Genomic DNA, 18,499 nt, shown 5'->3' with positions numbered 1-18,499 from the left:
AGAGAACCTGACTCAGGGCTCCATCCCAGGACGCTGGGATCATGACCTGAGCCAAAGGCAGAGGCTTTAACCCACTGAGCCACCCAGGCACCCCTGTGACTTCTTTTGTGCTACAAGGGTAGAGTGAGTCATTGCCTGAGAGACCACATATCTTCAAGCCTAGAATATTTACTATATGGCACTTAAAAAAAATATTTGCTGACCCTTGTTTTAAATGCTTTGTGTATGTATTGATTCATTGTTTCCCTCTTAACAATCCTATGAGGCAGGTTGTGTTAGGATCCCCATCCTCTGTTTGAAGAAACTAAGGGATAGAAAGGTAGAGCAAATAGACCAAAGTCAAACAGTGAAGTCCAAGGAGGAGATGAAGATTGTCCCCTAAGCACTCTGACTTCAAAACTTTGGCACTTAAGCCCTTTCATTATTGGTCTCTCTTACTCCTGCTGGTCTGTATTTCATTCAGGCAACAGAAACTCATTAAGTAACTATTCACTGCCCTGCTCTAGGAAACGGACACCATTCTAGGGACCAGGGACAGGGCGAGACAAGCTCTCGTGGAAACCACAGTCCAGTGGAGGAGAAAGACAATTAGAAAGGCACCCAAGAAACAAGCAAGATTGTCTCAGAGAGTGATGAAGGCTGTGAAAAAAGGGCCAGAGTGACAAGGACAGAGAAGTGGTTGGTGGTTTCTTCTTTCATACAAAATTACGAGCCTCCAATGGTCAAGACCTCTGACTCGGTGTTCCGGGGACGTCCAGAGTCCTGCCCAGAAAGGGCCCTCAAGAGTAATTTCTAATCAGCCGTCAGCCTGGAGTGTTCCAAAAATAGCTGTGGAAGTTGAAAAGGTCATTAATACTGCGCGTCCTCCATAGTTCTGTGTGTCTTTCCTGAGATAACAGGGAGGCGGCTGTGGTCATGCTGGTACTCGTACTCTGTGCGGCTCTGGGAGGGCCTGTGGCACTTCCATACCATGGCTCCATGTCCCTGCCCTTGAGTCCTGGGGAGTCCAGCCCATGGTGGTGGGGGCAGTTCGGGCTTCAGCCTTTGGACATAGAAGGTAGGAGGAGGGAATGACCTAAGTCCTATAGGTAACACACAAATAGGGTGCTAGACTAGTAGCTGATTTGAGGTTGATTTTAGACTGATACTGTCATCTCATGGGGAACACGGCTTTCCAGGAATGATTTAAGTAGAAATTCCATCCTAGTGCCAAACTAGCCCTTTGCAAGCATAAGCAAGCCCGGAGCCCCCGTGATGTAGGATGGAAGGAATGATTGAATGCCTGGAGAGAATCTGACACGGGCATTTTCCATCCTGGCTCTTGGCCTCACCTTGTGTGACCTTTGCAATCATCCTGGGCAAACTGACTTCAGGACACCTGTTCTCTATAGCAACTGTCCACGCCAGCCCCACCTGGCCCCACTCAGCTGGAAGCTGGCTCCAGCCGCTGCTGCCTGCTGCTACCCTGCTGATGCCCACATTCGCCGTTATGGCTTTCTTTTTGCCCCTTATCTCCATCTCTGCCCCCTCTTGCTTTTTTTTTTAAATTAAAAAAAATTTTTTCTTTTCCCTGATGCACTCCAATGACTACTCGTTGCACATGTTTGAAAATGTCCTGCTGCCGAAAAGTATTTTGTTCTGGGTATGACACTTTTTCCAGGAAGAGCTGGGAACAAATCTGGAGACTAAGGGAAAAAAGCTATTTGTATGTGTATTAGTGTCCTCGGGATGCCATAACAAATTGCCACAAATTGGGTGGGTTAAAGCAACAGAAATATATTCTCTCAGAGCTCTGGAGGCTAGGAATCTGAGATTAAAGTTTTGGCAGCACCTCGTTCCCTCTAACAGCTCTAGGGAAGAATCCTTCCTCGCCTCTTCCAGCTCTGGCGGTTGCCAGCAATCCTTGCCATTCTTTGGCTTGGAGCTGTATGAGTCCAATCTCTGTCATCACATGGCTTTTTTCCTTGTGTGTGCTTCTGTGTCCCAGTCTCCCTCTCCTTTCTCTTGTAAAGACACCACTCATTGCATTTAGGGCCCACTCCCATCCTGTATGACCTCATCTAAGCTTGATTACATCAGCAAAGATCCTAGAAGTTCCCATAAAGTCACATTCTAAAAAAGGTCACATTCTCAAATACCAGGGATTAAGTCTTGGACATATCTTTTTTGGGGGGCACAATTGAACACATTGCAGTGTGTGTTGGGTGTATTTAGGAACATGGGGTCACATTTGGCCCACACCATGCCACCATCCAACTTATGGACTACACTTTGAAAGCCCACCTGCAAACGAGGAAGGGAGTGGATTCGGTGAGATGGCAGAAGCCCAAAAAGTGAGACTGGTCTCACAACGTCTTCCTGCTAGTCACAGATAAACCGGATTGGATCGTGCCATATGTCCTGTTCCGCACGTTTTAGACAGGAGTCCAACTTGCCAGAATTCGAGGCGGTCTCCTCTTGCCCCTTGTCCATTCCCATCGTTCCTTTATTGAGCATCTACTATGTAGCAGACCTTATACGAGTCCTTTCTTCCCTGAAAATTCTGAGGTGGATCCTCCTAGCTCTACTTTGCAGAGAGCAAACCTGAGGCTTCGAAAGCGTAAGTAACGTGCCCACAAAACACACCTGGCAAGTGGCACAGCTGGGAGTGGAGTTCCATGTTGTCCGTGTCTTTAGTCCACTCTGTTTCATTCATTCATGTATTCAACCGTGTATTCATTCAACTTATAATCATTCAATATCAATTACATATTAGACCTTAGTGATAAAGCAGTCAAGCCGATGGCCATGACCCTGGGTCCAGAGAGTAGAAGTAGAACTCTGGAATGAATTACATGAGAAGTCAGGAGATGGACATTCCATGATTTCTCTCAAAGGAGCTAAACTCTCTGAAAGGCTGTCGTGTTTAGCATGGAGGATGTGACCTATTTTGTCATTTTGGTACACCTCAACAATCAGTGAAAGGAGTTTATCTTTAGAAGGCAGGGAATTTGTCGGTTAAGATGGCTTATGATTCAAGCCTACTCTCATTCCAGAGACCCAGCATTCACCACTCTGTTGCTAGCCTCTCTTTGATTCAGTTCCCAAGATTGTAAAACAGAGAGGGCAACCCCCTGAGTTAGTTCAAGGGCTGTACAAGGGTCATGTTGAGTATAAGATTCAAAAGTGAATATGACTGGGCTTTACAAGTAACCATTTAGCTTGACCACAAGGTTTAATATTTATGTCCCACAAATTTAAGATATTGTTAATCGCATTCATTTTATTATCAAGATACTTTCAAAGAAGGTGGAGACAGAGCTACAAATTAGCTGGGCTGCCAAATGTGTTTTATGTCACTGAGAATGTTGTGATCCTTACTTGTGTGGTGGTCTTAGGAAACCTGAGGGCTCATGGTTTGGCATTTGGACTGGGCCCAGTTGCCACCTTTGAGAGCACAGTGCAAGGAGAGATGGTGGGCAAGACCCTGCTGCTCCATTTGCTTTCCTTAGAGCTGGAAGGCACAACCTACCCCTGAATAACAATGCCCCACACCAGTGGAGGTTTCATCCGATGGTGTCATTTTCCATCTCACAGAATGTTGGAGAGCTGCCCAGGGAGTGGAGAATATGTTTAGTCCAGACATCCTCCCTCTGCCTGGCCTTCAAAGCCCTCTGTGGTCTGGCTTTTTCATTCTTATCCCCCCTAGTCTTCTACTTCCTTCTACTTCCTCCCTGACCTGCCATGAGGCAGCGCTGTCAGTGCACGTGCCCCTCATTATGCTCGGCCCCATCCAGTCACCCAACCCGGCTGAGCCTTTCCCTCCTGCTTCTGTAGCAGATGGTAAAATGGCCACAGCTATGTATTTTCCTCGCTGTACCCTTACCGCTCTGGAAGGTGACTTTTCATTTTCTTTCCTCAAAAAGTGGAACTTCTCCCCAGCCCTTGAATGTGAGCTGGACTTGTGACTCGCCTTGGCCAGCAGGATGGGACCGAAGTGATGTAATGCAAGTTCTGAGCCTAAGCCTTAAGGGGCCTGGCATGCTTTTGTTCACTCACTTGGAACTCTACGGTCACAGTGGGGGCCAGTCTAGGCTGATCTGCTGGATGATAAGACATATGTGGCTCAGTCACCCTGTCCCTCAATCTGACAGCCATCCAGCTGCTAATGGAGCCACCAGAGAATTGTGGATGGTACAGTGAGTGATGGCTGCTGGCATGGGGATCGGCCATGCTGAGCCCAGAGCAGCAGAGCTGTCTATCTCATCTGTGGACGGGCAAGCAACAATAAATGGCCGTTGTTTTGAGCCACTAAGTTAGGAGGTGGCTTAATGGGCAGCATGAGATAACTAAGACACCCCGGAATTTCTTTTACATTCATCCAACAAACACACACTCCATGCCTCCATGTCACTCCATCTGTGCTGGGCTTGGAGGGCTTGGAGAGAACAGAGACTATCTCCAAGGAGTTCCCATCTATTCGGTTTGGGCCTTTGAAGTTCAGTTCTTTCAAGATAGTCAAATCCTATTTCCCAGACATCTTCCCAAATCTTCCCAGTCTGGATGAGTGCTCCCTCCCCACCCCCTACACCTGCCTTAACTGAAGCATCTACATCGTAGCACGTGACTGGATTCTCCCTCTCTCCTGGACTGCTGTGAGGACTGAGGAACTGGTCCCTCTGTCCAGCCTGGTCCCCAGTCTGCCCTCCACAGTCTTACAGTGAGCTTTCTGAGTGCAAATCATATGACTCCTGAGTAAACTGCTGCACTGGTTCTTCTCTCAGCATCCCTCCACACCCCGCTCTGCTATGACGCCCTCCCCACCCCCACCCCTGCCACCCTCTAGCCACATATTCTGCTATTCCCAGTCCCAGCTCGCACTTTCACAGTCTAGCTATCGGTAATTCACTCTTCCCAGGTCTCTTCCAGGAATTCTCCCCACCCTAGTTTGCCTGATATGCAGCGATTTATGTCTTAGGCTCAGTTGTCATCCCTTCTAGGAAATATGTATTGAAATTTCCCCCCACCCCGCCCCTCCAAAGAGAGCTGATTTCTTCCCCCCTCTGCGGTCTGTAATATCGCTGTTGCCTACCATTAATTGCCTGTGTTTACATGTCTGCATTCAATATTTGTTCATTCAAGGCCTAGGCATTAATAGTATCTGTATACCTAGCTAGGCCTTAGGTAATCTTTCTAGTTAGGAGACACTCAATTACTGTTCTTTGAGTGAGTGAGCCAATAAATGAAAAATGAAACGAATAAAGCTCCCCCCCCCATGTACACCCCAAAAGGGTAATTTCACATATCTATACAGCACAGGTATCCTATCCTTGTACATATAAGATTTCTTTATTTCCTAAGAGAAAATTTCACCTACCAGATGAAGGAAGAGAATCCAAGTGTCTTGAGAAAGAGTAAAGAAATACCAGTCATAATGGGAGACGGGTCATCTGAAAACCAAGCATTATCCATCATCCAATTTTGTATGATCTTTATGAATCCCGGGACATGAAGTCAGGTCTCTGTATTTCCAAAAAGAGAATTCTAATCTTTAACATTTCTGAAAAATAGTAGAGGGGACCTCCTTTATGCTAGAGCCATTGCCTGTTTACTTTTGTCATCCCTCCCTGAGTCTTGGGCACCAATGGCCTTCTGGAGTCTGTCATCCCCAGCAACATGTCCGCACAAGGAAAACTACCCTCATGTGGTGGGATGCTTTTCCCTCTCTCCCACTCGTCATCACCTCTCTCCTTCTCAGTTCTTTAATTAACTTCTTTTTTTAAAAAATATTTTTAGTTATTTGTGTTAAAATATAATTGACATACAAATATTGTATTAGTTTCAGGTACCCAACCTAGTGCCTCAATATTCATAGATATTCCAAAAAGGTCACCATGATCAGTTGAGTTACCATCTGTCACCATGAAGTTGTTACAATACTACTGACCACCTTCCCTATGCTGCCTGTTATACCTGTTTCATCCCAGTGTTCTATTTATCTTATAACTGCAAGACTCACCTTCTAATCATCCCTAACTGGTCCTTCTCTCCTTTGTCTTTTCCAAATTTCCCCCATTTCCAAATCACCAAAGCCAAGGAACATGTGTGGCAGAGAAATCTAACTTTATTAGAAAAGAGGGGCCTAGGAGAGAAGAAATTTTTACAAAATTTATCATTTTAAAAATAATAGCATTCTCTTCTTGAGAGTAAGGTGGGTGAGGCTAGGAACAATTATACTCTAACACAGCCTGATAGACTTAATTATTCTATCCCCACTTGGTATGATTTGATTCATTGGTCCATAACAAAATGAGAAAAATAAAGTAAACCAGAATGTTTTTGAAAACAATTATTAAAATGAATTTTAAAAACTGCCTTTTATTTTTATTTTTTTAAAGATTTAATTTATTTATTTATTTGACAAAGAGAGATTGAGATCACAAGTAGGCAGAAAGGCAGACAGAGAAATAGGGGGAAGCAGGCTCTCTGCTGAGCAGAGAGCCCAAGTCAGGACTCAATCCCAGGACCCTGGGATCATGACCTGAGCTGAAGGCAGAGGCTTCACTGAGCCACCCAGGTGCTCCTAAAAACTGCCTTTTAGTTTAGTGTCTACCTTCCTAGAGTTGTCTTTTCTTTAATGAAACCATTGTGATTGAAGATATTGGTTTAATGTTCTTATTTAGCAAAGTAGAAAGTTGGCGAACAGATGCAAGTCCACTGTTGAGAAAAAAATTTTTTTACTAGACCATAAAATCTTAAAGTATGGGAACTATTAATCTACTGTTAAGAGTTAAGAAAAAAAAAAAAAGAGGGATGCTTTAGTTGAGGTGGAAGAACAAGGAAAAGAGAGCGGGATGGATGTCCCAGACTCCAGTAAAACATTTCCGAAAGCTATTCTTACTCTTTGCCCTGCTCCCAATCTGAACTTCTGGACCCTATGGACAGTCAAAGGCATTCTAATGAGGGTATTCAAGCTATTGGCAATATTTCAAGAAGTCTAAAGAAAACTATCATTTGCTTAAAAAAAAAAGTCTGACTAGACAGTAAATTCCTTTGCTGTGGCTACAAAGATAAGAAGTCACTGTAGGAGCAAAGGTGACCTCATGCTGATTAGAAGCACCAATTAAAATCTCTGTGTTTATTTAAAAAAAAAAAAGGAATACTGCTGATTAATACTTTATTTGAAAAAGTTTGGCAATTTCTTAAAAGTTAAGAGTTACCATGAGACCCACAAATTCCACTCCTAGGTGTATCTACCTGAGACAACTATAAACCACATTGCATATGAATGTTCATAGTAGCTTAAAAGTGAGGAGAAGGGAATGGGTATGGACTGCTTATGGGTTTCAGTGTGGTATTAACAATGTTATGGAATTAGATAATGGTGGTGGTTGTCATTTTGTGACTATACTAAAACCCACAGAATTGGGCACTTTAAAAATAAAAACTAAACTAAAAATGTCACATTCATTTCATAGGTAGGATTATTTAAAACATATCAGGGAAAAGGAATCAAGATGAATCCTTGGAGAGAGGTTGGGAAATACTGCTATACACAGATTAAATCTGTATCAGGAATCGGGAGTTCTGTATCCTGAGTTTACCCACATCCAATTACCATTACCTCTGATGTCTAAGTTCAAAGGTTCCCCACCCCTTCCTAAGTAACACTGTGGGTGCCCAAACAGGCCTCCCTGGGCCAAACCACATGGAGTTCCAGGAAGAAAGGAGAAAGGGGTCAAATCCCACATTGTCTCTCTTTGCACCCAGGCTTTGTTCCCCATAGCATCACAGAAAACCTTATGAGCTTGGGGGCTTGTACTTCTGCCCGTGGCCACCAGATCATCTCTCCAGGGCTCAGACTGGTGGATGGTCCCTGCTCAGGACCAGAAGTGGGCTATTCCCCTCCATCCCCTGCCCCCCTCTACTCCTACAGGAGCATAGGCCTCCTGATCCCAGTTCATCAGACTCAGTCACACTCAGCTTCAAACTCCAGTGCAGCCAAGGCTGCCCTTGAACTTCCACGGTATTACATTCCCAAACGATCTTCACCACATCAAGCATTTTGAGGCAAAGATTAAAAAGAAAAGGAGATGGAAATAAAGATGAAATGAAATTAAGGAGTGGATTTTCTCGAAGTTTTCGCTGTCTGAAATTCTAGTGTCCTATCTATTCCCTGACAAAATAGTGTCCATCACATGAAGGAAAGGAGTACCAGTGAAGGATTGTTCTAATTTCCCGGGGAAACGGTTGATGTCAGAGAGTATAGGGCTGGAAGAGGCTTCACAGTGCCTCTGGTACAACAACACTTCAGCCACCACAGGGATCAGTTCTAGTACATTCCTGGCTAAAGCCCATCAAGCTCTGACCTTCATACATCTCAGGAAGCGGTGGTCTCCAATTACGTATCGCTCTATAATCTTCTGTGGACCCCTGCTTCTCCTTTTCATTAAAGCCCACTGTTTATATACTCTATCACGACCAAAATCATGCTCACGTATCTTGTTTTATTTTATTTTTACACCAATCCTGTAGGAAAGGCACGGCTACCGCTATGTTACCTTTGAGGAAACTGAGTTTCAAAGGCGTTCAAGGAATGTCCCAGGTTGCAGAATCAGGATTCAAAGTCTGAGCTTCTAATTTCTTTATTTTTTTAAGTTTATTTATTTAAGTAATCTCTACACCCAACATGGGACTAGATCCCATGACCCCAAGATAAAGTGTTGCATGCTCTTCCAACTGAGCCAGTCAAGCCCTCCTGAGCTTCTAATTTCAAACCTAATATTGTTTTCGTACTAACCTGCAGCCTTCTAGAGCTTTCAGAGAATGGAGATCATATTTTTATGCCTTTTTGTGAAGTGCTTTAATAAATAGTTTTAGTAAATCAATTCACTTTCCAGATATAATTTTTTTTTAAGATTTTATTTATTTATCAGAGAGAGAGAGGGGGAGAGAGTGAGCACAGGCAGACAGAATAGCAGGCAGAGGGAGAAGCAGGCTCCCTGCTGAGCAAGGAGCCCGATGTGGGACTCGATCCCAGGACGCTGGGATCATGACCTGAGCCGAAGGCAGCTGCTTAACCAACTGAGCCACCCAGGCGTCCCCAGATATAATTTTACTTAGTAGATGGAATATATCGTAGAAGAACCATAAAGTGTTAGATCTGAGCTCCACCTTGGCTGCCTATAAGCTCTTTGACCTTGGACAAGAAACTTAACCTTGCAGACCTTAATTCTCTCATTTATAGTATGACTTGTTATAAATATTTATATTCTGCTATAAATGTGTATATCTGCTAGACTCCCAGGATTATCTCTCAGTGAGTCATACAATTTAGTATCTACACCTGTGAATCTGGATTGGTCCCGTGACTCATTTCTGACCGGTAGAATTGGTGACTGCAGCTTGGTATGACCGGAGCTAAGTCTTGAGAAATCTTGCAGCTTCCACCTTGGGACCCTCAGTCTAGGGAAAGAAAACTACTATATTAAAAAAATCGGAATCCTCTGTGATAATGATGCTTTGAGGAAGCACAAGCTGGTGGATGGAGAGAGACGAGTACCCAGCCAGCCCCCAGAGGTCCCAGCTTCTCCAGCGAGGAGGACAGACAGGAGAGAAGATGCCTCCCTGGCTATCCAGCACGATGCATGCAATTCTGAAAGAGATCTGCTCTGCTGAGCCCACAGAACAATGAGGGATAATGAAAAATTATTTTAAGCCCCTGAGTTTGGGGGTGGTTTGCTAAACAGCAGCAGAGAGACAGAACCCACGAGGGCGATGACCCTGCCTACCATATAGATATGTGGAGAACATTACATGATACAGTAGGCAGGCAGTAAACTGCAAATTATGATTATTGTTGTTCATCCTAGGCCTCACTGAAGTCCCTACTTAAGGTGACTAATTTATGCATATGCCCCACAAAGGTACGTTTCACAATTCTGAGAGCAGAGAGTATTTAGCCCCGGGGAAAGTGAGCGTCCATCAGCCCAGAGCCCTAAGGAGGGCTGGACCCTCTGCCCTTTGCTGTAAGTCTTTCTCTCTAGACTTCTTCTTTTATTTATTTGTTTGTTTGTTTGTTTGTTTATTTTACAGAGAGAGAGAGAGAGTGCGAGAGAGGGAACATAAGCAGGGGGAGTGGGAAAGGGAGCAGCAGGCTTCCCACTGAGCAGAGAGCCCAATGTGGGGTTAGATCCCAGGACCCTGGGATCATGACCTGAGCTGAAGGCAGCCGCCTAATGACTGAGCCACCCGGGCACCGGTCTCTCTATTCTTTGTATCTAGTTTTTTGGGGTTGGTTCCAGCTCCCTCCAATTTCAGCAAGTCCCTAGGATCTTATCTGCCACGTTTAAGGTGTTCCTTTGATCCACCAATACAAACCACTTAAAATGAATCATCATTCACAGCTGTGCCAGTTGTTGTCAGCATAACTCCACTCAGTTTTGCTCTTTCCAAAGTGGGGGGGGGGGGGGAACAACTTTTAAAAAGTACATTGGTACTGCCAAAAATATTTATTAATCAAAGGACTAGAAGGTCTTATTTTGTAATATTTATAGAAGGGAGACGGAGACCAACACAGATTAAGTCTATTGGCCCTAAGGTGACAAGGTTCCTAGTGATAGAGACACCATTTGAACCTCCAGTTTGAACCATTGCACCCAAGTCCACACTCTTAAGTACCCTGCTGTGCTTACCTATTTAGCGACAGACGCAGCTGGCATTGCTGCCTCCTGTGCCCAGAGGAGAGAGGACTCTTGATTGGTTGACTGACAAGACAGCATCTTGCCTCCACCTTTCCCACCGAGCGATCTGGGGGTTATGTTAGTAGCCCCTCTTCATCCTATGGTTATCAATTCTCCTCCTGTGATACTGATGGCCTTTAAAAGGTTATCATCCCCTGGGACATATTTATATCCCCCAAACTTCCCTGCTCGAGCTGGTACTCACGTTATTATGTGCACGTGACAGTTCCCATCCCCTATGGCTGCAGTCTCTGTGATAGCACTGTCAGTCCCCAGGACCACCAGCCCCTTTTCCCTTATTTTGTAATATTTAGACCCTAAATACAACCTCCACAGCCCTGTCCCTCTGCTTTTTTTTTTTTTTAAAGATTTTATTTATTTGACACAGAGAGACACAGCGAGAGAGAGAGAGAGAGAAAACACAAGTAGGGGAGTGGGAGAAGGAGAAGCAGGCTCCCCCCTGAGCAAGGAGCCCGAGGTGGGACTCTATCCCAGGACCCTGGGATCATGACCTGAGCCAAGGAAGACGCTTAATGACTGAGCCACCCAGGTGCCCCTGTCCCTGTGCTTTTAAACTCACACCAATATGTAATCATAAGTTTGTCCAGGTATAATGTCCAACGCTCACCTATGTGATGAAATGTAAGAGGGCATCAAGACTCATATATTGATGATGAACGGGTTGGGCTTAGGTGAGCTATGGAACACATCTACTTTAAATCAGAAAAAATTCTGTAAAAGCCAAATAAGTGATCACCAATTGAATGGTCGTGTGGCTTGGTTTTGATAAGTACATCTGATCATTTTGGGGTGGTTTCCCATTTCAAAGGGCTTTCCCATTTGCGTCTCAAACCTGCTCTGGAAAAAATGAGGACTGTGATTTTTCATCCCTGTTTTACCGAAGAGGAAATCAAGGCTCAGAAAGGCGGAACAATTTCATTCAGGTGTCCCAGTTTCTAGTCTAAGACTGGTTCTGTGACAATAAAGAAACTCTTCTTAGGCCAAGAACCAAGTCCCAAAACAGTAAGAGAGAGAAATGGAAATTCATGGATATGAAGATGAGGTCACCCTTTTCATTAAGTTATTAAGTAGGGACTTTTATGGTGTTTGTATACCATGGGTCTATAATTCCTTATCTACAATCCCTGAAGTTATATGTGCTTTGAGATTTAGAATATTTCAGATACACACACACACACACACACAAACTAGGGTATACCTTATAATTAAACATTAGTTTTCTGTAGCACAATCTGTATATATTCCTGCTAAACCAGATAAAGTTTACAAATAGCTTTGTGCCAGCTCATGTCCAATTTTACCACCACATGAGCTTGCTGCAGATTTCCAAACAAAATAAAAACTTACTTTTCAGAGCTTTTTAGACTTTAAGGCAGCAGAAAATGAGTTGTGAAATTGTACCCAGACTATGAAAATGATTATTTTCTCGGGGCTTTCTGCTGTTGGGACTGTCACTTGTTGGCCTAGCGGACTTGTTCTCCAGCTTTCTGCAGGAAGGCTGACTGGAACAAACAGTTTGCACCTGCTTGCCTGTCTTCCGTAGTTGGCATGCTCTCAAAGGAAGGGCTTTGGCTAAGTTTGAAGCATAGTTCCAAGCTTTTGGGGAGACAAGCCAGTGAACTCGACTAATAGACTCTTTTATCCCAAATCCCTAAGGGTGAGAGGAGAAAAGAAAAAGAAATTAAATTGGAATAGCAGCCGGCTTTCAACTCCAGGAGAGCTGATCATATGATGAAGCCAGGGGCATCTCATCAAGAAAGTCCAAATTTGATGAAGCAATTTTGTTCTGGAAGGCTTTGACTCGTCAGCCCTGCAATGAACCCATTAAAAGGTCATCAAGATGGGTCGACAGAAGTGGAATCCATGTATTAATAATCATGGTAGTAATAATTATGATACCACGCCCCATATCAGTCGGTGCCTGTGAGACAAGGCTGGGCCCCTTCCTGTGCTGAGAGGAGCCAGAGAACATTTTCCAAGGACGCCGATGACTTGCTGTGTTGTCCCAATTGCCCTTCCTTTCAGCCTACTTCAAATGGACCTGTGTCCCTTCTGCTGTCATTCCCGGGGAACGGCATCCATTGAAAATCATTTTGCATCCAAGATGATGACAGCTCTTACTGGAGGTGGGTACATGATGGGGAGGTGGATAAGTGAATGGTATGGGTACGAGCCCAGCCCCCATATGCCCCAGTGACCTGCACCCTGCAAGGGTCTGCTGACCCCTACACAAAGAGCAGGATGAGTGCTATTGCTGAGTCCGTGTGGCCTGTATGCTAAGCATATGTATGCTGTGTATATACTCCGTGCATATATACTCACCGCATATATACTGTATGTATCTACTCTATGTATACTCAGTGTCTGCTCAGTGCATGTATACTCCGGTTATGCTGGAAGGCGGGGGCAATTGCCCCACAAGCCGCAAAGGAAAAACACCCATCCAGGAGAAAGCATTTTGAACAAAGCTTTTCTTGCGCCCGCCCCCTTTCTTTTTTTAACTCCGCGCATTTTCATTTCCCTTGTAGTTTATTTACTATAATCTCTGAGATCTAATCAATTATTTGGTATCTTCCTTGTTATGAAGGGACAATATCAGGGCCTCTAATCTCCTTAGGGCTAACTTCTCTTGCCAAGTTATTCCCTTATCTCTTAGTGCACCTGACTCGATTCAATTTTTGAAGAAAAAAAAAAAAACACAGTTTTTGAGCATTTCCTGTGTGTGCAGAGCTCTGATGGCACAGATAATCGGGGCTGAATTCCAAGCTGACTGCTTAGTTACTGTGTGAACCTGGACAAGTTACTTAACCACCACAGGATGCAATTTCCTCAATTATAAAATGGTAGTAACACAGGAGAAATTTGTTATGAGAATTAAGTGAAGGACTAAGAGTGCTTACTTACCCAACAGACACTAGAGAAAGTTTATTATAATGCAATGCTGATGGGGACATGAAGATAAAGAAAACATACATATTTCTTCAGTGCAGGGAAAAATATATAAAGGATCTCTAAAATGGCATGAGAGAACAGAAAGAAGTTATGTTAATGAAATTGTGCAGTGGAGGGTATGCATGTGATCTGGATCTGGACAGACACAGAAAATACTAGAATATCAACAGGCTGGGAAATGAGAGGAGATTGAGAGGGAAGGAAAAAAAAATGCTTCTAGGTATTAAAAAAAAAAAAAAAGTGATACGGAAGCAGGAAAGAAGGGGGAAGGAGAAATCCCACCACAAGACCTAGACTTTTCCAGTACTATAAGATAGAAAATATTCTCCCCTGATAGCCTCACAATTATTCTTTTATTTGTCAGAGAAAGTGTTCCAATCAGGGGGTAGAAAAATAGTCATGCTAATATCTATTGTGCCATTGCAACATGTAATAGATGTGAGGTTGGAGTCATGGAGAGCACGATAGCCAATTGTGATTGCAAAGGCTTCGAATGCCTGGACAGGAGAGGAGATGTTCTTGAAGTGCCCTCTAGCAAGATGCCCTAATCTGCTTTGGGACCTGAGGGGCACAAGTTTGGGAAGGTTTTGCCATCCGTGTGCAGGATGAGTTGAAGGGGAGAGAGACAAAGCAGGAGTTACTGTAGCTAAGGCAGAATAAAGAAGAAATCGTGCAATTTTCCAAACATAAGAGGAAAAGACATGACTTCACAGCCAGAGAGCAACTTCAGGAAAGCAGGCTGGTGGCCAGAAGACCAAACAGGACTCAGGGAGGCTGTTGTCACGTTCCAGCCCTGCTGGGGGACTTGCTCTATCTGTGCTGCGAACTCGGCCACTCACCTCCAGTGACAGGGCGTGGCCCTTTCAACATAGAGCAATCCAAGAAATGAGTCCCCATGCTTGGCTATTACCATTAAGACCGCTATCCTCATCCCAATATGCCTGTCTGAAGAGGATCTCATAGAGCAGAGCATTTGAAACAGGTGGCAGAAGTGGGCAAACACAACCTATTAAGCGTGGCGAGCTCCTGAGTCACTGTGGCAAACAATTTTATGCGATCAGAACTTTGCTGTCCATGTAGACGGTGGTGGTCTTTCTTTACATCTGCCTGTATGTCTGTCTTGCCTGCCTTCCAGCCTTTTCCCCTTCCTTTCTTAGAAGAGGTGAGACCAACCCATCTGGAAAGTTCTCGCTGAGATCTGGAAGAAAATGCAGGAAGCTCAGATAACTTGAAGATGGTTTGGAATGCACTGTGATAAGGTGGGTTGTCCTAAATGCATTCAAAGGCCTTCTGAGCAGTTATTGGTTATAATTTATGACGAAAGAATTTTCTGCTGAATTGACCAAGACTAGCAAGATACTTCTAAATTTGTACACCTGGGAACTCCTATGACTTTCTCTGGTTAAGTCTTGAGTTTTCCTCTAGGGAAATCATTCTGCTTCTCTCCTCCTCTCCTCTCGGAAGGTCAGCCGTGTAGAAATTGCCTGCAGCCACCGTGCTATGCCTAGCAGCACCCTCTAGAAAAAAATTAAATGCATTCAAAGATCAGTCATCCTCTTGAATGACAGGAACAGGGATGTGAGGCAAACTGGATAAGATGGTCCAAGTGTTTCTTTCTTCCTGGCTTCCAGGCGGACCCTTGGCTGCTAGATGGAATGAGGCGTGGGATAGAGCTATGGTCTTAAGGGAAAACTAGACGTCTCTGGCTTGGTCTAGTCATTTCATCTGTCCAGCCTGGCCTTGGCAGAAGCTGTCTCAGTATTTGTTTTACAGGCTGATTTGAGCAATTGAGTTTGGGAAGAACTTCAGAGAAGATGCTGAGGCATATGCTGATAGAGTTTGCAAACAGAGGCTCTGACAGTTAGCATAGGGCTTGCCTGCCTGGGAATTCAGCTTGTCTTAAGTTCTCCTCCACCCTTTTTTTTTTTTTTTAAGATTTATTTATTTATTTGAGAGAGAGAGAAAGCAAGCAGAGGCGGGGGGTGGGTGGGCAAAAGGAGAGGGAGCATACTCCCCGCTAAACACAGAGCCAGGTTCGGGTCTTCATCCCAGGGCTCTGAGATCTTGACCTGAGCTGAAATCAAGTCAGACACTCAGGGGCGCCTGGGTGGCTCAGTGGGTTAAAGCCTCTCCCTTCAGCTCAGGTCATGATCCCATGGTCCTGGGATCGAGTCCCACATTGGGCTCTCTGCCTGCTTCTCTGTCTACTTGTGCTCTCCGTCTGTCAAATAAATAAATAAAATCTTAAAAAAAAAAAAAAAAAAAAAAGTCAGACACTCAACCGACTGAGCTACCCAGGTGCTCCAAGTTCTCCCTTTCCTATAACTTACTGTACCTGGCATTCAGCTCCTACCACCCTCTGGGAGAAAGAAATGTGGGTTTCTTTAAATACTGACCAGGGTTCCCTTTGGCACTCACACCTTGCCTTAAGTTGGTCACTCAATTCCAGAATCCTTGGAGCTATTTCCCTCGTTCCTTTCATATGCCAGAGACATTGTACAAGCCAGTGCAACCCCTTCTCCTAGTGTTCCATCTCCGTTCTCTATAAGTGAAAGTTTCAGTTCCAGTTTATTAGCTGGACCTTTTCAGTTACTTCGATTGTTATTGTTATTTATTTTTAGTGATTGCCCAAGGATTTACTTATGCACCTTTAACTTACCATAGTCTACTATGGAGGTCTATAAACAGATCCCCTAAAATCTTCAACTGAATACTAACCTGTGAGTGTAGAGTGAAACCATGAGGCTGGAAAAAGAAAAACAAAAAAAGTAAGCTGAGCAATTCCTGGAGTTTACCCTGGGGATAATCTGTGAGGTTACTTCCATGACTGTAGACCAACTTCTCTGGGTCGAATTCCCCATTTATAAAGTTTTAAAAACCCAAAATGCATGATTCCTAGCTCTAGCAGGGAATAGTTATAACAATGTGCTAAGTGACTGAGATGAAAAGAACGACTTCTGAATTTTACTTGATACTTGAAAACATGTCACTATTTTTGTGTGTGTGTTTGGATTCCAGGTACAATGAGATAGAAATTAAAAGAGATCCTCATAGTATCTTTAAGAAGTTTAGATTCTAAAAAGGCATTGATACTTGTGATCTTGAGAAGTCCTACATAAAATAGTTGTTGCTTGCTTTTTTTTTGAGCATTGTGTCTGTATTTAATTTCCTTTCTGATATATGGCGCTAACTCAATGGCAAAATAGAACTACCAGTAAAAGCCAAGATTCCAAGGCCCACAAAGAGCAAAAGTTTGCACTGGGAGGGTATGGGCCAGGTATCAAGTGTTGAGTGATGTAACGATCATATCCATTCCACTGCAGTGCCAAGATTATGCTCTAAAATTCCATTGAGCATGCTCCAAAAGGAGTATGCTCCCTCTCCTTTTGCCCACCCACTCCCCGCCTCTGCTTGCTTTCTCTCTCTCTCAAATAAATAAATAAATCTTAAAAAAAAAAAAAAAAAAGGGTGGAGGAGAACTTAAGACAAGCTGAATTCCCAGTATTAATATAACTTACCCAAGCCCTTTTTAAGCCCACTAATGAATGGTATATCTAAAATCTGGACCCTTTAATAAAAAGGTTTCCCTACATGGGCTCAAATAGGCTTATATAGGCCTAGTACAAAGTATTTGTAGAATTCTTTCTTCTTTCCTCTCTCTCTTTCTTTCGTTCTTTCTTTCCTTCTCTCTTTCTCTTTGGCAGTTACAGCTAACTTAATTCATATGAGCTTAGGTATAAGTAGGGATTTATTGGTTCCGTAATTCTACAGGGGAAATGGCAGAGCTGCTTCTAGGACTTGGGTGTGCTTAGACCCCAGCCTTTTCTCCACCAATTCTCTCTGCTCCAGTCTTTATGTTGATTTATTCTCCACGACAGGCTTTCTCCATTTGCATGGAAGCATAACCTGGCTCTCATCTCTCTGCTTTACCACTGTGAAAGGGCGGAAAGCTCACCTTTTCTGATGCCAAGTGAAAAACATCCCAGAGAGAGACTTGACTGACCTGATTTGAGTCAAGTGTTCACTCCCTGATCAATGAGTACGACCACAGGGATCGGCTACTCTGATTAGGCCTTTTGAGTCACATGCTCACCACTTTACCAACCCAGGGGTCAAGAAGGGTCACTGTGAGAGGAGAAGAGCTCTTCCTGAACCTTAGGGTTAGAGTCACGGGAAGGAACAAAAGAAGCAGTGTTCAGGCACCTGCTCTGCAGAGTAAATATACTATTTTCATTTTTTTATAAAGTTTTTTTTTCCAAGATTTTATTTATTTATTTGACAGAGAGGAAGAGAGAGAGAGCACAAGCAGGTGGAACTGTAGGCAGAGGGAGAAGCAATGTGGTACTCAATCCCAGGACCCAGGATCATGACCTGAGTTGAAGGCAGACACTTAACTGACTGAGTCCCCCAGGTGCCCTTTAACTATTGTCATTTTTAAGGATGAGATAGCCATGTCTCAGAGAGGGCAAGGGACTCGTTTAAGTCTATAGAGGTAATAAGTGCAAAGCTGTGATTGATGAGAGGCAATATATTATAGGGATAAGAGCTCAGATCCTAAGACCAGATAGAGCTAAGTCCAAACCCCAGCTCTGCTCCTTACCTGCTGTAGCCTGGGATGAATTACTTTACATTTCTGCCTCTGATTTCTCCACCTAACTATGGGCTATATTTATATATACCATATATATGTAAGTATATATACTATATAATTATAGTATCGCCTTCATTAAGATAATTATGAGGATTAAGTGAGGTAATACATGAAAAGTACCCAGCGCAGTGTCAGCCGTAATTGCTGCTTAAAT

Source organism: Mustela lutreola, chromosome 2 (genome assembly GCF_030435805.1).
Source record: "Mustela lutreola isolate mMusLut2 chromosome 2, mMusLut2.pri, whole genome shotgun sequence".
Taxonomy (NCBI): domain Eukaryota; kingdom Metazoa; phylum Chordata; class Mammalia; order Carnivora; family Mustelidae; genus Mustela; species Mustela lutreola.
Note: the sequence above shows the minus strand (reverse complement) of the source record.